Source organism: Lactuca virosa, chromosome 8, assembly GCF_052849685.1.
Source record: "Lactuca virosa cultivar CGN04683 chromosome 8, Lactuca_virosa_CGN04683_v6, whole genome shotgun sequence".
NCBI classification, from domain to species: domain Eukaryota; kingdom Viridiplantae; phylum Streptophyta; class Magnoliopsida; order Asterales; family Asteraceae; genus Lactuca; species Lactuca virosa.
Window position 1 is genome coordinate 170,615,635 of NC_136433.1, and position 21,206 is coordinate 170,636,840.

A 21,206-nucleotide genomic window follows, 5' to 3' on the forward strand; every position below is an offset into this window, starting at 1 on the left:
ACTCTAGTTGGCGAATGCGGACAATGTTAACGCCAGAGTTGGCGTCAATTTCTACGACTCGGTCGATAGCTGCTCGACCTTGCTCGGTGTTCCGAGCAATCCTACGGACCATTATGGGTAGGACCCTGTCAGCTAAACCTCCCTTAGTGAGGTTGTAAAAGCTTCTGTCTCCATTGTAGGGTATGGGTTGACGCTGTTCCTGACTCCATCTGTTCAAGTTTGTGGCCCACAGAGGAGTGGGTCCTTGAAATGCTGGACGAGGGTTCAGGTTTGGGTCTTGAGCAGCTGGGGGTAGGTTGTTGACTTCAGGCTCTGAGTCAGAACCATCAGAAAAGCCTTCAACTTCATGATCATCCAGAGGGATTGGGTGATCATCTTCTGGCTCTTCTCCCAGCCATCCTGCATTGCCGTTGTTGGGATAGTATGGGTCTCCGGGAAAATGGAATCCAACCATTATATCTACGCGAGAAAAGGGATAAGGAAATAATTAATAGACGAACTAACTAGATAATTATAAGATGATCTATATCAGTTACTCCAACATTTGCGTAGTGCATACCAGTCATAGGTAACCTAGACAGGATATACCTTCGAATAAGTGACCCTAACTCTAAGCCCACAACCAAACAAGGAACATGAAGTAGAGCAAATATCACAGATTCTAAGTCTATGCCATCCTAGTTACCTATAACCTTAATGTATCCACCCCGCAACTATTGACATACCAATAAAGACCTTTTTAGTTCTCAGATAAGTAATTAATAGTCACACAAAATACTCCTATAGTATTTTAAGTTTATGTTCTGTTCTACTGTTCTCGTTGTAGTAGTGTTGGTAAGTTTTTAGACTTGTTGCAACCTCACAACCATACTTAGGCACATGCTAATCACTCCTCAGATAATGTAGATGATCAGGCTACATCTTCCCAGGGTTGACCATATGTCTCTAAGTCTACTTGTGCTGTCCAACAATCGTAATACTTTTGTTCTGTCCTAGTGACATTGATTTTAGTATGAATTCAGGTATGTATACTTGGTTAAATATTTTATTATTTAAAAGTATAAACTCTTTATCAGAGTATTTTATTCCCGCTGTGTTTATAGTTCGTATATCTTTTATGGGTTGATACACTCAATTCACTATAAACAATGCTCTGATACCAATCTGTCACACCCCAAAACCGGAACGGCAGAAATGTTCGGGGGTGGAGGACGTCATGTTCAGTATCACAACAATGCAAAGTAGTAAACAAGCAACAACATCATCCATTGCATTAATAATATAATTTCATACAAGTGTGTTCTGTCAAGTTATATAGACACCAAAAATATACATCAAAAATAAAAGATGAGTCTTGAACGAGCTCCATCTTCTCAGAACCTGGCACCGGTACCTGTCTACTGGTGACCTGAGAATACAAGTTATTTTGAAAGATTTTATCAGCTTTAAAGCTGGTGAGATCATAAGTATATTAGTGTCTGTATTTGTATGAAAGTGTTTGTAAGTCTGTAATGTATAAGTTTTGAAAAGTTTGTAATTGTTTGAACTCTCCTAGAAAACCCTATGTTTCCTACTAAAAGTAGCCTTCTACCAAGGCATCTAGTATCTATGTGTGTGTCTCTTGTAAGAGTGTGTATTTTCCCAAATCTGACTATTATTAACCAAAAATATAGTTCTTACATTATTGTTTATTGTGTGAATATGACAAAGTAAATGTAAAGGGAAAATAAAATAGTACTGTAGTGTGGTATTAAGTAACTACTGCTGTACTAACTACTTTAAACTAATTGTTATTTAAAGTACCATGTGATCGGCCTGTATCCTGCTACCGACTCTAGTAAAACGATGATGTAAGACTCCGTAAGAAATGACGTTTGGCACCCGTAGACTTGCAAGTCCCACTGTAGCGAGCAGCAAGGTGTAGGATAGTCAATCCAGTATAGATCTATACACAAACTCATACGTATCCCAATTAAGGAGATTCTGGATACAAAACAGGTCATGACAGGTAGTGCCATGTCCCCCCGTTAAGTGGCTCACATAACTGTATGTAATGTATATGTATATGTATATGTATGTGCTAGCTGTATTGTGTGTTCTTTCTCTGTCTAGCTTGTATGTTTTGTTTCTCATCACTGTGTATTATGTTTGTTTCTCATCACTATGTATTATGTTTGTTTCTCATCACTATGTATTATGTTTGTTTCTCATCACTATGTATTATGTTTGTTTCTCATCACTATGTATTATGTTTGTTTCTCATCACTATGTATTATGTTTGTTTCTGATCACTATGTATTACTCATGAATGAACTGACTCATTGTATGTTTCATTGTTCTAGTAATAGTATCCTCCTAAACTATACCTATTATAGTTTACTAGTAATGTTGTTTGTGTATATGAACATGTTTATATACCTTTGCTACCTAAAGGCATTGAACTGAATGAAAGAAGTAACCTTTTATATCTACACACATATACATGATATATAACTAGGATTCAAACGACCTTCGGACGAATAACCTGATTGCCCTAAGTCCACAACCAAACAAGGAACAGGAAGTAAGGTGAGCTATCAGTCCTAAGTCCTTTCAATCCTACTTATATAACTATATCTATATAGATACATAGAATATAAGTTAAAAGAATTTAAGTAAAAGTATTTATCATGTAAAAGAGTTTGATAAAGCATTTGGTATGTAAAAGAGTTTGTAAGACAGTTTGAAGTAAAACAGTTTGGTAACACAGTTTGAAAAGTAAGAAATCCACTTGTTTGGTAGTTATTAATCACATGTGATTGATATAATAACTATAATTGTTCAACTTGTATTCCCCCCCCCCCCCATAAAAGCATTTAAAAACATTTAAAAGGTTAATTAAGGGGTATGAACTCACCTGTAGTGAGTGGTTTGGATGAACGGAATGTATAGGATGCTAGGTGTCAAGTGAAGACTTGTACACACACGATGATCCTAGTTAACATATAATATCACATATATGTATCCAATTAGTCTTTAAACAACTAATTAACAAAGTTAAGACATCATAGGAAATGTAAAACACCTTATATAAGTGCTATAAGTCCTAAGGATTGCATCTAAGTGTTGTAGGACATTGCTATTGAGTGTAGGGTTCAAGGGAACCCTTTATTTGAGTTTACAATTTTGTGACCATAACTCATTGAGTTTACGGTCGTAAACCCATGAGTTTACGGCTGTAAACTCATGTTTCTTTGACAATTTGCGTTTTGAAGCTTTACAAGTCCTTAGAAGCCTTTCTACTTGAAGTATAAGCCTTAGGAAGAGATTAGGGCACCATTTCACTCCTAAATGGAGTTTACGGTCCCTGGACCAGTTCTCCTTGGGTTTACGGCCGTAAACCCATATGGCTTATGGTCTTTTGATGTTTTCAAATACTAAACTCTTTAAGGAAGGGATCTATGCATGTTTCCAAGGCTTAGAAGGGACTAGGGCACACTTTGGCACCCTTTTTAGGGTTTACGGTCCAAGGTGTTCTTGGACCGTAAACACCTTTGATCCTTGGTTTCCTTGGTGTTTTCTTGATTTATAGAAGTGTAACAAGCCTTATTATACTCTAGGATAGAAGTACTTACAAGATAGAGGCTTGAAAAGGTGCTAAAAGTCCAAGAACACTAGTATGTGTTCTTGGTGAAACTTGAAGATCTAACCTTTTGGAATGATTTCACGGATGGAAGTGTGTTAAATCACTACATTAAGTAATATATCAACTTATTAGGGCTATAAACACTTACAAGTTGAAGATCTTGAAGAATTGTTGGATGATACTTGAGAGAGAATTGAGTTTGGATCTTGAATTTGTGAAAAATGGTAAATAATGACTAAGTGTCATATATATACCCCCAATTTAGGGTTTACGGCCGTAAACACCTTTGTTTAGGCCGTAAACTCCAAACTCTTGGAGCTTTGGGTCTTTATTGTTGCACAATAAACCTTAGAGCATCCTCTCTCCTGGTATCTCCTGAAGTACTAATCTTAAAATACTCAAACTTATTCCAAAAAGCTTGAAAATTGGCAGAAACAGTTTTGAATCCTATTGAAGTGAATGGTTGTACAGAATAGAAATTTCGGGTTGTCACAGAAGAATATGCTGATTCTGATCGCGAAGATGGATTTCGATCGCATGGTTCGATGATCAGAATTTTGAGTTGTTGCTTAAGCGTTATGATAGATTGCTTAGGAATAGATAACAACATAGTTTTCATATCCATTTGCATTGTAAGGATAAGTTTTTCCGCAAGTTTTAAAATAAAAAGAGGAGTTTTGATTTTATTTATTTTAAATATCCTTACAATGGCATTTGTGAAAAATCGTTGTTTATATGATTCCATTGATAGCAATATTGGAAAATGGATTTGATTCTTTCGTTTGTGGAAGTGTCATAATTTACCAAATGAGGAAAGATTTCCATCACCCAAGTTTCAGTTGGATAGAAACTTGGAATCATGCAACTTGTATTGTATGATGAATGAGAATTTTCATCTTTGGGAAATTAAGACTAATTCCTTGTTGACATGTATATGTGAGTCAAGTGAAGGTCTAGGGGATCGGGTACACTTGGTTGTGCGTTGGTCAAGTCCACCATAAAGAACGATAAGGCTATTCGTCATGATTTACTAATGTTTAGTAAATATGGTTGTGCTTACAAGTTTAAGTGTAATTCTGAAACATTGGAAAAGTTTCAATGTAAGGCAGAACGAATAAGAAGAATCAAATTAGGCAGAAAGATAAAAGTATCTCCAATCTGAAAAGATGGGAGAGTACTTGAGTATCTTGTTTTATGATTATCTTAGTGATTATGAAACTATATCACAATTGATTCTCTAAGGACATCTTAGTGCATTTGTTTGGCTAAGAAGAGGAATCGTGTATTGTTGAAAATGGTTAAAATAAAAAAGATGAATCATACTTCGTTCAAAAACAAGTCTTAGAGTCATACTCCAAGATTGTAACTTGAGTGACATAATCTTTAGAAGGTTTATAACACTTGTCAAATGTAGAGTAAAATGTTTCCATACTCTTGTACATTTGAAATTGGTAAGTTGTGATGTTTTTGGATAAAAACAAAGACCAACTAAGACCAATTGAGTGAAGTGTTTATCTTGATAAGAATCCGCACTAATTCTTGAATATTTGTTTTGTCAAGGAATGGTTCTTGACAAGAGAATCTTATATGTCAAGAGGTCAGTAGGAGTCGTAAAGATCTTGAAAAAGTCTCAAGAACTAATCAAGGGTGCTGTTTATCAATAGCACATGGCTTGAGGTTTATAACCTATCGTGTTGACATATTCTTATTTCTGTGCCCATTCCAGTCAAAGTTGACTATGCATGTGAGTTCCATGAGTTCTCAATTGTTTGCATAACTACATGGAAGCAATGATAGGCCCTTGTGCTACCAAGTGGCAAGAAGTTAATAATGCACAAGTTCAGTCCATATGAGTTTGGATTTGTCACTAACCTTGTCTTGTGATTATGGTTTAGACAAATTCACATGGATAGGAACACATACACCATAAAATCTAAGTGTCATAAGGTTTCTCTCCGATTCATGAAAATGATGGTGAGGAAACGCTTTCAATAAGTAGATTTTAAGAAGATTGCAATTGTGATATTTGCATTCTCAAAGTCGTTAGTGGAGCGTGTGTGGGTAACCGGCACACTAACATGGACTTGTGAGAAATGGTAAAGGTCTAAACAATTGAGACTATGATTACGGCATCCCTTTTCATAGTTCTAAAAATTGTTTAGACACTCATATGAGCTGTCTAAGGAAAGGTGTATGATTTTGATAAAGTTTTATCAAAACATCCTGTATCAGAAATCTGAACTTTGGTAAGAAAGTCAATAAAGTATTGATTTCTAGAAGTCCAGCTGATTTCTGGATACATGTCAAAGCTAGTGGGAGTATAAGTGTTATGCTAATAATTATCATGTTAGTGGGAACATGATTATTATGTTAAGTGTTTATTATAGAAAACAAAAGTCTCAATTCGTGACTTTGCAGGGTTTGAAAAGTTGTTTTGCTATAATTAAGGGAGAGTAAATTATACTTCATTTCAATTCTAAAAGCTTAGATTGAGTTTTAATCATCTTTAGTCAAGGATATATATATATATATATATATATATATATATATATATATATATATATATATATATACATATATATATATATATATATATATATATATATATATATATATATATATATATATATATATATATATATATATATATGAATTTTATGTTGGAATGGTTCAACATAAGGAAATCCTATATATATTGCGTTCTCAAAATTCGATTATGATTACGACATCCCTCTTCATAGTCGAATTATGAAAACATGGCAAATTAAAAATATTGTAGCAAAAGACTGGTCTAGGATCATGTCTTTATGTGAGACATCATGAATCGTGTCCCATATGCTTTGGATATAGGATCGATTACATGTGCTATAATATTTATCCTTTCTAAATTTTCCAAATTCCTAGGGAATTAAGAGGGGAAAAGGTATAGAATTGGATATGACTTAAATGATTAAGAAAATTGTTGAGGAAAATCTGAGGTTTACCAAAGATTGGTTGCTCGTGGACAGTTGGAAGCATGGTGTAAATTTTTGGAAAGGACCATATTGACATATTCTGAAAGGAGGCAACTCTTGTTCAGAAGTGATAGTCAAAATGGGAATGTGGAAATGTTTCCATAGGTGGAATTTGTTCATTAAATCTATGTAAGATTAGAAAACTTAATGCAGGAAGGATGTTCAAAGTAATGTACTTTGAATTTTAGACTTCGTTTCCATGGAATTGATCTCCATTGGAATACTCTGTAATGTCTGTTGACAAGTCTTTGTAACTTTGTGCATAGTCATTACGAGAAGATCAATGCATATAAGTTTAGAATCTAACAAATTTCGGTAAATGGCAGGAATTTGGAATTCTTACATTTACGATAAGGATTTGGATTGTGAAATGAGAATCATTGGAATTATGTTCAATTGATCTATTCAACAAAGTAAGGATCATAGACAAACATAGTGTGCATACTTGGTGTATGGCGTAGGTATTGTTTGGACAAACATAGTGTGCATGTTTGGAGCATGGCATGACTATTGTTTCAGATTCAAGTATTAAGTTGATTATTTGAAACATTATGCAATGAATAATGTGTAATCAATATGGTGATAAATAAAAGGTGTTCTATTTATATTCATAAGTTTTGAGACCATATTGGATTCGTTTACTCTTGTGTTTCACTTTACATGTTTTGACTTCCAGAATAACTAGGCTATTCTTTCCGAATGACTAAGTTATTCAAACCATCCACAGTCGATAATATGTTGGAAGTAGGTATTAAGGCAAGACTGTCATGAATTGGGTTTGTAGATGTCTAAGGTGTTGGACATAGCAAGATTTGCTACAACATTCATGAGTGCTCCTGGAATGAGATTCGAGTATTGGATTAAACCCACGCTTATTTGAATCGCTTCATGGATTTTATCACGAGTGAATCATGAGACGATAATATCATATAACTCTTCAAACCTAGAGATATGAGTTGTTGACTATGAGTTGGTTATACATTGATTGTACGAAAACGCATTGGTAACTCCATGTTATAAAACATGCCTTTGTGTATGATTCAACAAGTAGTAGGACAAGCATATGAGTCGTAGTTTATCCATTCCTTTTACCCTTGGAGGGATAAAAGCGATATATGTGGGCCCCTCGATGATTTGGTGATGACAAACGTAAGTGCTCGGCCGGGCCTGGACTGATTTGATTTGTTCAATTAGTCAGTCGTCATAAATCGGAAATCGGGAAACAACAAATGGACAGAGAGAATGATTATAATCCATGTCTCAGTCCATATGATATCTATAATGGAGGAATATATGATCCCTTATCTAATGGACACGTCATTGACTAGATCAGAGTTCGACAACGGCTTTTAAGAGCTACGATTGCTAGTCGTGTCGTACATGCAATAATAGTTATTAGACTTATCCAAGTGGGAGACTGTTGGATGAGGTGTCTAAGACCATAACTACAATTGGTATGTACTTGAACCGAGAGTAGCATGGTCCATTTGGGTTGCCTTCACCAGGACAATTTGATGGATTTTCGAGAAGAGCTTATTATGATGTGTTAATATATTATAAGTTATAATATATTAATAATCATATAATTTCATTAGTATTGATCAAGAATTAATTTGGAATTCATTTTGTGATCAAAAGAGAATAATTAGATATATGGGGATTGATTTGGTAAATCAATAATTATTATAGTGTGGGACAATTGTTATGGGCTAAACCAATATAGTGGTCCATGGATAGTCCATGGAGGTTTAACCCATGGAGCCTAAGGAAATAAAATGTCATCGGCATAAGGGTTTTGCATGGATGAAACCCTAGACCTTGTCACACTACTAAAAGGACCCATAGTCACCAAAATCGGCAACTATATATTCTAAGGAGGAAATAGCCGATTTTATGTGACAAGAAGCTTCTCTCAAAAAGTCATCTTTTGTTCATGGTGTTTGTGAACCATTTGAGGTGCAACACTTGGGGCACTAAGTTCTTAAAGCCCAAATTCTTTCAAGCAACACCAAATACTTCAAGACTTCCAGCCACATAAAAGGTATGTTACACTAACTAGCATCTTGTGTAGTTTACATCTTTGCATGCTAGTTATAGGCTGAATACCTTGGAAACTCCTTTGCATGTATAATTAGTGAAAACATAGATCCAAGGTATTTAGGGTTGTATGTGCACCATAGGATGTTGTAGTATACTAAAACCCATCAATAGGAAGGCTGAATCCTCGACCCAAAGATCCTATAAATCTAAACCTTATTCCAGACTCGATCATCATAAGGTTAATGCCCTTAAAGATGAAGGGGAGGAAGAAGAATTTTCTAAGATCACTGACTATTGTTTTCAGTGGATGTTTCAAGTCTAATATTTGCCATGCAACATTTTGATGACAAAGCGAGATGGCCAAGAAATGGAGAAAAGTCCACCACCTAGAAAGACAAGTCCAAATGATGTGCATACCATGAGGACTTTGGTCACGTTACAGAAAGATTGCATAGCCCTAAGAAAAGAGCTTAGTTACCTACTCCGCAACAGATACCTCGAGGAGATCCTCGGAAGAAGAAAGGGTAACATCCAAAGAAAAGGATCATGATCCTCATAAGATCCTTAGAAAAACCAGGATCCCCTCCCGCGGATGCTAAGGTAATCAATGTAATTTCCGGAGGATCTAACTTTTGTGACGCCTCTTATTCTATAGCAAAAAGACATGCTAAAGTATCGAAGATGGAGAAAGAAGAAAGGCCATTAAAGAACACATTGATCACAAACAAGAAGGAAGTCACCTTTAACGAAACAGATAGAATAGACATCCAGGATCCTCATCATGATGGATTGGTGATCACTCTTTACATCACCAATCATTTTGTCAGAAGGATCCTTGTAGACAGAGGATCCTCAGTCAACATCTTACTTATGGACGCTTTGAAGAGGATAACATTCCTAAAGGCGAAATAGTCAAAATATCCTCAGTGCTAGTCGGATTCAGTGGCGAAACAAAAAATACCGTCAGCGAAATGAAGCTACCTATTTACATAGAGGGGTAAAACTCTATTCAACACTTTTGTGTAATCGATACATTGTCCTCATATAATGTTATACTAGGTAGACCATGGATCCACAATATTAAGGATGTCCCCTGAACATACCATCAATGTGTTAAAATGCCAACTCCATGGGGGATAGTAAAGATCACAGGTGATCAATAAGAATCCAAGGAATGCTACAAGACTTCGATGAAATCTTCAACAAAACTGCAACAAACATAGAAAGTAAAGCAGGGGCATGAGGTGTGTTGAAGAAAAGAGATTAGGACGTAAATGAAGTGCCCCTGAACCTCGAGGATCTTGAAGCCAAAATCCTCATAGGATCCTCACTGCCAGAACATATCGAACAAGAATTAACAAAGTTCTTGAAGGATAGAAGTATGAGGATATGATAGATATAGATAAGAATACTATAACTCATAAACTTAACATTGATCCTTCTTTTAGACTAATACACCAAAAGAGAAGAAAGTTTGCACCTGAAAGAAACCAGATCATCCAAGAAGAAGTAGAAAAGCTCCTCAAGACAGGGATGATCAAGGAACTCAAGTTCCCAAAATGGCTAGCCAACGTGGTTGTAGTACAGAAGAAGAATGGTAAATGGAGAGTATGTGTGGATTATACAAATATAAATAATGCTTGTCCCAAGGATCCTTTCCTTCTACCACACATAGACTCCATGATAGATGCTACGGCTGGCCATGAACTGCTAACGTTCATAGATGCATCAGCGGGATTCCAACAAATCCAAATGGAACCATATGACCAAGAGGATACTGCATTCATTACCCCAATAGGTATATACTTCTATGCCTTTTGGTCTTAAAAATACAGGTGCAACATACCAAAGGATAGTCAACCGGATGTTCAAAAATAAATTGGGGGACACCATGAAAATCTAATTGATGACATGGTGGTGAAATCAAAGAAAGCTGAGGATCACCTCAATGATATTGAAGACGCCTTCAACATACTGGATGGATATAACATGAAGCTGAACCCTTCCAAGTGCCACTTTAGAATGAGGACAGGCAAGTTTCTTAGATACATGGTGACTAAAAGAGGAACAGAAGAAAGTCCAGAACAAATAAAAGCCATCATTGATTTAAGATCCCCATCCTCAAAAAACGATATTCAGAGTAGCAACACTTAATAGGTTCATCTCAATATCCTCAGAGAGGTGCAAACCTTTCTACGACATCTTGAAGAAGAACAAAAGGTTCGAGTGGACCATGGAGCACGAAGATGCTTTCCAGGAACTTAAAAGATGTTTTAGTTCAACACCCCTATTCGTAAAACCATTAGATGAGGAACTAATCCTACTCTGTCTTTGAGTATCCTCTAACGCTGTAAGTGCCGTTTTGGTTGGATAAGGTGTCTAAGTCCATAACTATATTTGGTATGTACTTGAACCGACCCGGCATGGTCCATTTGGGTTTCATTTCACCGGAACAATTTGTATGGATAGTTTTTTTTTTGAGAAGAGTATGTTTATGGTTAATTAATATATTATGAGTTATAATATATTAATATGAAATCATATTATTTAATTAGTATTGATCAAGAATTAAATTGGAATTAATTTAGTGATAAAAAAGAAACTAATTAAATATTGACTCTTATATATATATATATATATATATATATATATACATATATATATATATATATATATATATATATATATATATATATATATATATATATATATATATATATATATAATGGGTCAATGTTCATTTAGGATGGGCTAAGCTTGCATGGATATTCCATAGAGCTTTTAACCTATGGATCCTATGGAAATGAAAAGTCATGGGTATTAGGGTTTACATAGATGTAACCCTAATCCACCATACTATATAAAGAGGTCTTTGGCACTTGAAATTTGCACTAGTGTGTGAGATAACAAGGGTGGGCCGATTTCAAGAGTGCATCATATTCTCTCAAAGTCTTCCAAGTTGTTTTGGTGATTTGTCATTCGACTTGAGGCATTCACATTATTGCTTCTAGGCTCTTAAAGCTCCAAGTAATCAACCACAACAAAAAGGTATGTCATCCTACTAGTTTTTATATTACATGTACCCCAATCGCATGTTAGTTAGGATGAAACCTTGGAAAAAGAAAGTTTGCATGTATAATAGAGAAAACATAGATTCAAGGTTTCTAGGGTTGGATGCACACCATAGGAATGTTAGAATGCTCAAAACTCATTAGTGGTATCAGAGCCTAGGCTTGTTTTCAATTATACTTGATGCACATTGTAAAAAAATCGATTTTTTTGCTCACTGTTCAGTGAAATCGCCGAGTCCATGGGGGGACTCGACAAGTCCAAGTGAAAACTCATCCTACTCGTTGAGTAGGTTCTGGCACTCGGCGAGTAGGAGGCCCTGTGTGAAGAATTTCGAGTTTTATTGCTGGAATTGGACTAGGATCATTACCCTAAACTGTTTTTAGATTGTTAAACCTGTTTTTGATGTGGTAATGATTGTGCTTATCCAATTTCAATGATAATTGTTAAAGTTTCAAGTTTTATATTAAGTTTATATGATTCTTGAAAATTGGTGATATGAATTATGCATGCTTATGAGCTTTGATAGATCATAGATTATTTGACATTGCATGTTAGTTTAATTATTGATCTTGAATGACTTTTAATGGACTCCATAACTTGTCCTCAAGTTATCGAATTCCAAGAGTCTTTTCCATTAAAATCATTAAAACTCATAAGTTATAGAAATGAAAGCTTTTGAATAGTTTCAAAACTTGCTCTCAAGTTTTGGAATTTGTAAAGTCTCAGACACATTAATACTTTAATTCAAATCCCTAGAATTTTAAAAGTTTAAATTCAACCCTTATACTTTATAATATTATAAGTTTATATATATATATATATATATATATATATATATATATATATATATATATATATATATATATATATATATATATATATATATATATATATATATATATATATATATATATATATATATAAGATCAAGTCAGTCTTACCGTTAGTAGGCTTCATTCACGAAGCGGATCTATAAAGGGGGGGGGGGTATAAGGTTGTTGCCTATAAAATGGCAGCTTGATGGGTGTCCACTCTCACCCACCGCTTCCTTGACTGGTGGAGGGTCGTTAGCCGAACGGGTAGGACAAGGACTATAATTCTCATTAAAAGTATAATGATAAATATATAATAACTAAACCTTTTATAAATTCCCAATCTTAGTTACTTTAGGAAAATGTGAATTTGGTGCTAACCCATGAAAGTACACTTTGTACCTTACCAAGTCGTTAATGGAGTGTGTGTGGTTAACCGACACACTAACATGGACTAGTAAGAGAGGCAAAGGGTAACTTAATGTTTATCATAGATTGGTGGAGCACGTGTGGTTAACCGGCACATCGATTAGGTGATAAAATTAAGGGTACCAAGCTAATTTGCATGGTTATTTACACCTTGTTTTGTGATCCTCGGCATCCCAGTCACAAACTTGAAGGCCACAATTGAGATTTAAACATGCCATTGAAAGGTTCAATGAATCTCAAAATAATCTAGGAATTTCAATTCATTTAAAACTTAATAATGTATTTCGTTTTTCATAGTGGAAATTGGTGAATCGTCATTCACCTACCTTCAAATATTTTGTAGCTTGGATTACGACATTCCTCTTCCAAGTTATCAAATATTGTGTTGGGTCCTAGCCTTAATATTTAATTTGGGTGTCTTATTAAAGATTCTTTATATAATCTAAACTTGTCTTTCTTCTGTTCAGATGTCTTCCAACAATGCTTCAGGCTCAAACCCTACTGGTTCCTTCTCTCTCATGAACCTTTGTGGGAGGGTTATTTTTGATGGAACTAATTTCAATGACTGAATTAGGAAAATCAGAATGGTTACACGCTATGAGGACAAGGAATATGTCATTGATAAGGAGCTTAAGGAACTTGATGAGTCGTCTGCTACTCCTCAGGAAATTGCTGACTTTAGGGAACATGAGAAAGATGCCACCAAGGTAGCTTGTATCATGCTTGCCACTATGGCACCTGAACTCCAAAAGTCCTATGAGGACTTTTACCCTTTTGAGATGCACATGGACCTGATGGATAGATACCATTAGAGTGCTTGTCAAGAGAGCTATGAAATCATCTCTTCCATGATAACAACCCGAATGAAGGATGGTGAACCCATCACTGGCCACATGCTGAAAATGCAAAGGTTTGTGGACCGTTTGCTGAAGTTAAATGTGAACTTCCCCGAGGAGCTGGCTATTGACATCATACTGCACTCCTTACCTCCATGTTATGATCAGTTCCGAATGATCTATCTTATGAACAAGGAGGAGGTCACACTCAGCAAGCTTCAGGGGCTTTTGAAGACTGCCGAAAGTGGTCTCAAAGGTAAGTCGGTTATTACCATTCCTACTCCTACAACCACCCCTGTTTTGGAAATCGGGAAAGGTAAAGGGAAGAAGAGGAAGACACCTTCAAAGGGTCACAAGGGAAAGTCTCTTGATGGTTCCTCTTCAAGTGGAACCAAAGGTGGTCCTGCTACTCCCTCTGCCAATCCTAAAGAAGCTGAATGCTTCTATTGTCATGATAAGGGGCACTGGAAGCGAAGCTGCCCAAAGTACTTGCAGGATGTTAAGGATGGGAAAGTAAAACCCACCCATGCAGGTATTTACTCTATATTGTCTAATGACTCACAACATACTAATTCTTGGCTCCTTGATATAGGTTGTGGAATTCACATATGTTCTGATTTGCAGGGCCTAAAAAGAAGTGAGGATGTGGAGCAACGGGAAGATAAACTTAATCATGGGGAATAGGAAAGCTTCACCTGTCACCAAGATTAGAGTTTATTCTTTATTGTTGAGTTGTGGGTTAATGTTAGATTTGAATAAATGATGTTACTCGTCCGAAATGGCGAGAAATATTATTTCTTTTCATGGTTTGTACAAGCAAGGATTTACTTTTTCATTTGATAATGAATGTGGTGGTATTAATCTTTTTTATAATGGTGTTTTATATTTTAAAGCACTACCTTGTGATGGTGTATGTGAAATTGTGTCGGTTGTAGACAACTTAGGAAATAATGTATTGCATATTTATTCTTCCACTAGTTTGGACAAAGCATCCTTGTGGCATTGTCGTCTTGGACATGTAAGCAAGAAACGCATAGGCCAACTCCAAAAAAGGATGGAGTATTGGAGTCATTTGACCTAAAGTCAGATGATAGTTGTGAATCTTGTTTGCTTGGTAAAATGACAAAGTCACCCTTCACTAGTACTTGTGCTAGGGGTGAAGGTTTGTTGGATCTCATACACACAGATGTGTGTGGACCCTTCAGAACCGCCACAAGGGATGCTAACCCCTTCTATGTGACTTTTACTGATGATTATAGTAGATATGGCTATGTTGTAACGCCCGTGTTTCGGGGCTAAGCATTGATAGATGATGTAATAGTCTAGGTCAACTATTGTAACTCTTTTTGAAGTAATAAAGATGAATTATTTGAGTATTATGTGAATTTATGTGCTTTATACTTAATTATAAAGATATAATTAATAAAGAATATAAATAAGTGTCAAAATTAAAGTGTGAGATAAACCCGATATCTTTACATAAAGTTGTAGTGGTCGAAACAAGGATTCTGGGGATATAAAGAACACCGAAATCCGAGTTATAACGAAGAACTTATGACATGTCGAAGTTTCGCGACGGAACAGGCACGGCACCGGGAAGCGTAAATAGTGAATTTACGATATAACGATTTTTAGCCTTAGCAATCTAAACGAAAGTCGTAGAATATGTTAAACCGAGAGCGTGCATAAAAAGAACGCCCAAATCTGACTTCGTATGAGGAAGTTATGATTTTTCGAAGTTTCGGCTTAGTAGTGTACAGCCCGAAGTTCGAATATTAGATCGAGCAGTTTTTAACCGACACAACCGAAACGAGAATCGAAGATCTCATTAATAGTAGCCTAACGATAAAAATACAAACGAAAACGGACATCGAATGAAGGAGTTATGAATTTTTAACAGACTAATCCTGTCCCGGCCTGTTAAAAATATAACTTTTAAAATAAAGTCAAAATTAGCCGACGGAGTCTAAACTAAAGTTGTAGAGAACGTTACTGCCTACGCGTGGATATAAAGAACGTCAAAAATGGAGCTCGTATACGTAAGTTACGAATTTTAGAAGTCGGGATATAAATCTGCGAAATGTGATGACGTGGCATAATCTGGGCCGATGCTTGCTGACCACGCCTCGCTTCGGATGGGTGACACCTGGCCTCGCATACCCCCAGCGTCTGAGTCTGGTACGCCCATCGTTCCGATCATTTGCGCGGTTCCGAGACATCCACGTCGCCCCAACCCTTTTCTGACGCTTGTCTTCGTACGAACGCGCAGCGTACTTCGGAATTACGCCCAACATAATCCGAGCTCTCGCAGCTATAAATAGAGGCCGAGGGCTGCCATTATTTTCACTCCAAAATCTCTTCTTTCTCTCACTACTTTCTCTCTCTAGCCTTTCCAACCCCCCCCCCCCCCTAAGGCTAGGTAAACGCTAGCACCCGAAGGAAGCCCCGAGGCACCCGAAGCCCCGAGAGAAAGGGTCTTTCGGTTCGGAAACGCTGCTCCAAGCGAATCCCAGTTTTCGAGAAAACCCGCTGTAAGTGAGCTACGCCTATGCTATTTTTAATATAGCTTCTAATTAATTCTAGTAACATTATTAGGACCTTAAAATAATTATTTGGGCTATTATGATGAGTTATATAAGAGTGTTGCTTAACACTTATATAATAGTAATAATTGCTAGACTATTAATTAGTCTCGGTAAATATTAGACTAAACCCTAGTGGTAATGATACTAGGTTTTGTCGAAGGAAATTGTTTTAAAAGTAACGAAGTGTTGTCCAAGTGCAGAGTCACCACCTAATCAAGTGAGTGCATAGTTACTTTCATTTTACACATAGATATGAATTATTTTATATAAATTACGTGCTACGTGCGCATATTATCTGTATACTTGCTATCTATGCTGGATGAACGATTTTATACATGTTTTAAATGATTTAAACTGTATATGTATTTTATATCTACAAAATGTGTTGGATAAAACATGGGTAGATGTAATAGTTGTTGTGTGACAAAATAAAATAATGAGAGGCCTCGTTATAGATGTTATTGATGATCCAGTGGAACGCTAGCAGGCTCGCAACCTGTAGGTGTTTATTTGAACTGTGTGCTCACCAGCAGTACTCCATCCCCCACATGGTTGCCTTATTTGACATGAATTGTTGAGGAACCCCCGAAGCATGTGTTGTCACCCCGATGGAAGTCCTTAGACTAGGTTCCTTGTGTTAGATGTTTTAGGGACGTAAAGTGAGGATAATGGGAAGGGGTAATCGGGTTTGATTGGTTTGATAAAGTTAATAAACTTATTTATTGTGGGTTGAAAACCCTATGTGCTCACCAGGCTCCCAAGCCTGACCCACTCAGTTTCTTGTATTACAGGTAGTGGCGCATGAGCATAGATGTTTGGATGAGAGATAAGGGATTTTAGGCCTGTAAATACGAAATAATGTAGTAAGGCTTATGTTGTACTGTTTCGCTTTTGATTTGTATCGAACATGACATCCTGAGTCTTTTTAATGAAATACATTTCTATGGAAATGCTTTGATAAATCTTTATCAAATTTTTTTTTGGGAGCAAATTCTGCAACTCTTTTATTTAAATTATTACTCTGATTTTTAAACAAAGCATAAACAAATCGGTCTTTTCTGGCCGTGAAAATGGGGATGTCATTGTTGGTATCAGAGCATTAGTTTAAGCAAACTAGGAATTTGTAGGATTTCTAGACTTAAACTTAGAATGCTAAGCGATGATTGTGAGGTGTGAGCACTAGCTTATTTTAGGAATTGTGCCAAAAATGCTTTTATGTGCTAAATGCTTTGTGCCTGATATGCTGTTATTTGTTCGGATCTATGGTCTGTTGCCGACCGGATATGGAAACCTTATGTGTTTAGGATTCTAAACGTACGACTACGATATTAGAACTAAGACGTAAACGTTTCAGAGTGATAAGGACGGTTTAAATGACTATCCTAAATAAAGATCTAAATTCACCTTATTCGGTGTATGGATCAAAATGGCAAGAACCCGCAGTGGAGCTGGGAATGCAAATGGAAACAGAAACTAACCTCCACTGATTGAGAAAATACCGGTTGTGGTAGCCGCTCCTGAGCCAATAACGATGGCCGGAGTGCAAGCGATGATTCAGATGCTGTTGGATCGTCAAATGGAGGAAACCAGACGTTTGCTCCAACAGAATCGAGAGGAAGCTACCATATTGATCGAACAGCCCGAGTTAAACGAAGGGCAGTCTGAGGAGGGGAACTACAGCAGGACCGTTGGTCAAACTGATCCGCCAGTGAATAGGAGGAACAACCAAGACGACGGAGTCGAAGGAAACGGATGCAAGTACAAGGATTTTCTGACTTGCAAGCCATCGACTTTCACTGGAAAGGAGGACCCGATTGGAGTTATGGACTGGATCTTGGAGATGGAACTAGCCTTCATGACGTGTGGTTGCAGAGGAAAGTTACAGACCACGTTTGCAGTACGCCAGTTCAGAGGAGGCACAGTGCGTTGGGGGAACACCCTGGGGAAGACTTTAAGCCCCAATGAGCCCCTGCAACTGACATGGGCAGAATTTTTGGTGCAGTTCAAACGCAAGTACTGCTCAGCGGAAAACTTGATTAAGCTATAGAACCAATTTCCTGACCCTGAAGAAGGGAAGCATGTTGATTGATGAATACACCAACAACTTCACAGAGAAGATGGAGTTTGCCTTGCGTCTTGTCCCAGATGAACTAACAAAAATCGACAAGTACGCTAAGGGACTCCCATGTGAGTATGTGGTGCCGGTGCGTCAGGCACATACTCTGGAGGCAGCTGTCTGGGCTGCCAAGTCTGGTGAGGAGATGATCAAGGGAAGAGCTGCCAGCAAGGTTGAGGTTGGCGAGAAAAAGGAAGTTCGAGGGGTCTGCTAAACCCAATTAGAAGAGCAAGTTCAGTTCAAAGAAGTTTGGAGGAGGAGGGAATGAAGCAAAATGGTGCGAGAAGTGTAAGAAGAAGCACTTCGGGAAGTGTAGCGAAGAGGTGACCTGCTACAAGTGTGGGAAGACAGGGCATTATGCCAATGAGTGCACCGCCAACAAAAGTGTGTGCTACGAGTGTCGTGAAGAAGGGCACATTGCTAAGGATTGCCCAAAGAAGAAAGATGCGGGAAGGCCCAACACTCCACCGAAGTCGAAGGCGAGAGCCTTCCAGATGACGCTCGAGGCTGCGAAGGGGGTAGCAGACGTCGCTTCAGGTACCTTTCTTGTAAATGGTTTGCCTGCCAATATACTGTTTGATTCCGGAGCCAACTACTCATTTGTATCGCATAAATTTGGTGGGAAACTAGCATTGCCTGTAGAAAAACTTGATAATGCGCTGATTGTAGAAGTTGCCAGTGGCAAGTTCGTACCTGTTAGTGATCGTATTAAGAACATAGTCATCGACCTAAATAGAAACGAATTCCACGAAGAGCTGTTAACCATAGAATTGAACGGTTTCGACATCGTTCTGGGAATGGATTGGATCAGTTCCAATGATGCCAAGATACTATGCCGAAAGAAGATAGTAAGAGTAAACCCACCCGGAAAAGAGTCGTTCATGGTGTACGGGGACAAACGCAGAGTAAATTCTGGAATCATCTCCCTGATGAAAGCCAAGAAATGTTTGTCCAAGGGATGTGCATCGTACTTGGCATTTGTTATCGATGCTAAGAAGGAAAAGAAGGAGGTGTAGAGTATACCAGTGGTGTGTGATTATCCGGAAGTCTTTCCCGAAGATCTTCCTGGATTACCGCCTGATAGACAAGTGGAGTTTAGGATAGACTTGTTACCAGGAACAACACCGATAGCAAAAGCACCATACTGATTAGCACCGACGGAGTTGAAGGAACTCATGACGCAAATTCAGGAGTTGTTGGACAACGGTTTCATCCGACCTAGTTCATCACCATGGGGAGCTCCGGTGTTATTCTTGAAAAAGAAGGATGGAAGCATGAGAATGTGTATAGACTACAGAGAGCTGAACAAGGCAACGGTGAAGAACAAGTATCCATTGCCAAGGATTGATGACCTATTCGATCAGCTGCAAGGTTCGAGCTATTTCTCAAAGATCGATCTCAAGTCAGGATATCATCAACTGAAGGTAAGAGAGCAGGATATCGAGAAGATTGCATTCAGAATAAGATATGGACACTATGAGTTTTTGGTTATGTCATTTGGACTAACCAATGGTCCAGCAGCGTTCATGGATTTGATGAATAGGGTTTGTAAACCATTCCTCGATAAATCTGTGATAGTATTCATAGATGACATTCTGATTTACTCGAAAAGCCAGGAGGAGCATGGCAGACACTTGCGGGAAGTGTTAGAAGTGTTAAAGAAGGAGAAGTTGTATGCAAATTCTCTAAGTGTGATTTATGGATCCAAGAAGTCCAATTCTTGGGTCATGTGGATAACCAAGAGGGAATAATGGTTGACCCAACAAAGATCAAAGCTGTGACGAAATGGGAACAACCAAAAAGTCCCACGGAGATTCAAAGCTTTCTAGGATTAGCCGGATATTACCGACGATTTATCTAAGTCTTTTCTTCGATAGCTGCTCCATTGACAACTTTGACCCATAAAGGAGCTACTTATACATGGAGTGAGAAGCACGAAGAAGCATTCGAGAAGCTAAAGAAGAAATTATGTGAAGCACCGATTCTTTCTCTACCCGATGGAGGGGAAGATTTCACGATCTATAGTGACGCATCTGGAGTCGGGTTGGGTTGTGTTCTGACCCAAAGAGAAAAGGTGATAGCATACGCATCTCGACAATTGAGGGAGCATGAAAAGAACTACCCTACTCATGATCTGGAGTTGGCAGCGGTAGTATCTGCTCTAAAGATATGGAGGCATTACCTCTATGGCACGAAGTGCAAACTTTTCACTGATCATAAGAGTCTCCAGTATCTCTTTAATCAGAAGGAATTGAATATGAGGCAACGATGTTGGCTAGAGTCACTCAAGGACTACGACTGTGAGATACTTTACCACCCGGGTAAAGTGAATGTTGTCGCTAATGCTCTCAGTCGGAAAGTCAACCTTGAAAGGAAAAAGCCAAGAGCATTGAGAATAGAAGTTGTCTCGACGATTGTGGAGAGCATAAAGAAAGCTCAGGAAGAAGCTTCAAAGAAGAATAACCGAAAGGAGGAACGTTTGGGTAAAACGTTAGTGTTCTGTACAAACAGTCAAGGACTGAAGGTATTCCAATATCGGATTTGGGTACCTAAGACAGGAGGAATAAGAGATCTTCTGATGGAAGAAGCTCACAAGACCATGTACTCAATTCATCCCGGCAGCACAAAAATGTATAGGGACCTAAAACCCTACTACTGGAGGCCGACGATGAAGCTC